Genomic DNA, 2500 nt, shown 5'->3' on the forward strand with positions numbered 1-2500 from the left:
ATGAAAATTATACAATCGCTTCTTTCAATATTTAATTTTGACACTTGATGAAAATAGATTACCAGATCACAATACAAGAACCTATTATCTTCCTACAGGGCCGTTTACAAAACCTCTAAGAAAATCTTTAGAAATACTCGGTATGATTATAAAAACTTGTCACATGTGACGGTCCGAGAGAAGGTTGTGACTCAAAGACAGTATGAAAGCAACTGAGTAAATTTATTATAGAACACTCTCCTTTATATACAAAAGCTCAAAGCAACAAGAAATTTCATGTTCATAAACAGACACTGTTACAGAGGAGAAAAGCAGACATGTTTATTCTGGTTCTTTTTAGCATAATATATACACAAAAAGGGAGGGGATGGACTCCTTCAGGAGTGATGCGGTGCCCTAAAAATGACATTTCGTTGGCGCCAAAGGTACACTTGTCGTACCGGACTACAAGGCCGTTTTTCTGCAGGCGGTCAATCACGATGTGCAGGTGACGGAGGTGTTCCTCTTTTGAGGAGGAGAAAACAAGTATGTCGTCCACATAACATACACAGAAAGGGAGGTTCCCTAATATGCCATCCATGAGACGTTGAAACGTGGCCCCAGCATTACGAAGGCCAAAACAGGATAAATTGAAGGTGTATGTACAAAACGGAGTGGTGATGGCAGTCTTGGGGATGTCTTCTGGGTTCATAGGCACCTGATAATACCCCTTCAGGAGGTCGAGCGTAGAGAAAACCTTCGCTTTGTGCAGGTAGGAGGTCACGTCGGCAATGTTTGGGAGGGGGTAGTGATCCGGTTCTGTTTGCATGTTCAGGCTCCTGTAATCCCCACACGGACGGAGAGAGCCGTCTTTCTTCAGAACGATGTGTAAGGGTGACGACCATGGGCTGGAGGCCTTTTGGCAAAGTCCAATTTCCTCCATTTCGGCGAACGTCTGTTTGGCGGCTGCCAATCGTTCTGGTGCCAGACGTCTGAATCTTGTGAAGACTCGGGGTCCCGTCGTCTTGATATGGTGATAAATACCGTGCTTGGCAGGAACCATGGGCGTTTGGCGAAGTTCTGGACGGAAAACTTCTGGGTACGACGTGAGGAGGTGGGCGTAGGCATCCGTGGGTGCGCTGATGTGAAGAGCGAGGTTAGAGGGGGTGGGTTGAAGAGGTGTCGACAAGTACGAGTCTGCGTTGACCAATCGTCGGTGGGCGACATCGACCAGAAGGTGGAAATGAGAGAGGAAATCCGCACTGAGGATTGGCAATGTGACGTCAGCAACGAGAAACTTCCAATTAAATTTACCGTTTCCCAACGATAATGTTAGGTTCTTGTAACCGTAGGTGGGTATCGCAGATCCGTTGGCAGCTACCAAGCGGACGTCGGCAGACGTAGATGGACTACGTCGTGTCCTGAAGAGTGCCCTTGTCAAAAGTGAACGACAAGCACCCGTGTCTACAAAAAATCGCATGCCTGCTCCTGCATCATGTAAAAAGAAAAGATTAGAAACACGGGAGGCCATCGCCACGAGCGATGGCCTACTTATACGTTTTTTGGCCACTGATAATCTTTGGCACATTTCTTCGCGGTTGCCCTGAATCTGAAGTGGTAATAGCAAAACTGCGGCGGATGGGAGGTAGTAAGTGGCTGTGGAAGTCGCTGGTTGGGGCGCGAGTGATTGGTGGGTGGTGGGTGGCTTTGTCACCGCTTCGGCACGTCCCGGGGTAGGCGTGTATGTCCTACGGCATTCACGACGTTGAATAGGCATTCTCTTCGTCAGGGGTGGAGGCGTTGATGGAGGTCTTGAAGTGGCTGTCCATAAGGGCGTCGGATTTGGTCATCAAGTCCTTTATGGGTAAACTATCGACATCGGGTATGGCAGCGCGTATAGGTCCGGGTAAACGGTGTATCCAAAGGGCACGAAGTAGGTTCACCTCACGAGGAGAGCCATCTGCGGCAGGTTGCAGGCGAGCAATTCTGGTAATTTCCCCGAGGGCAAGCAAAGCCCTTTGGTCCCCCAACGGTTGTTGCAAGAGCTAAAAAAGCTTTGCTATACGGGCGGCTGGCGACGGCGAGTACTGCTGCAGAAGGTATGTTTTGAGGGAGTCATTCGCTATTGGGGTGTCTCTTTGTTCACAAAGCCAGTCGGATATTTTCAGGAAGGTGTCCTCGAGTATCGCCGTGAGAACATAATCTGCTTTGGTGGTTGAGCGAGTCATGCCCTTGATGCGAAACTGGACTTCTGCGTGCTGAAACCAAGCAAACGCCTCTTCGCTGGCGAACGATAGAAGTTTCAATGGGGCAGCCGCAGCGCCAACTTCCGTAGAGTCCGCCATAGTACCAACGATGGAGGGGCGAGGGGGGGGGGGGATGGAAGGCGGTGGGAGCAAGTCGACTTCTGGGGTCACCAATGTGATGGGCCGAGAGAAGGTTGTGACTCAAAGACAGTATGAAAGCAACTGAGTAAATTTATTATAGAACACTCTCCTTTATATACAAAAGCTCAAAGCAA

Source organism: Palaemon carinicauda, chromosome 19, assembly GCF_036898095.1.
Source record: "Palaemon carinicauda isolate YSFRI2023 chromosome 19, ASM3689809v2, whole genome shotgun sequence".
In the NCBI taxonomy this organism is placed as follows: domain Eukaryota; kingdom Metazoa; phylum Arthropoda; class Malacostraca; order Decapoda; family Palaemonidae; genus Palaemon; species Palaemon carinicauda.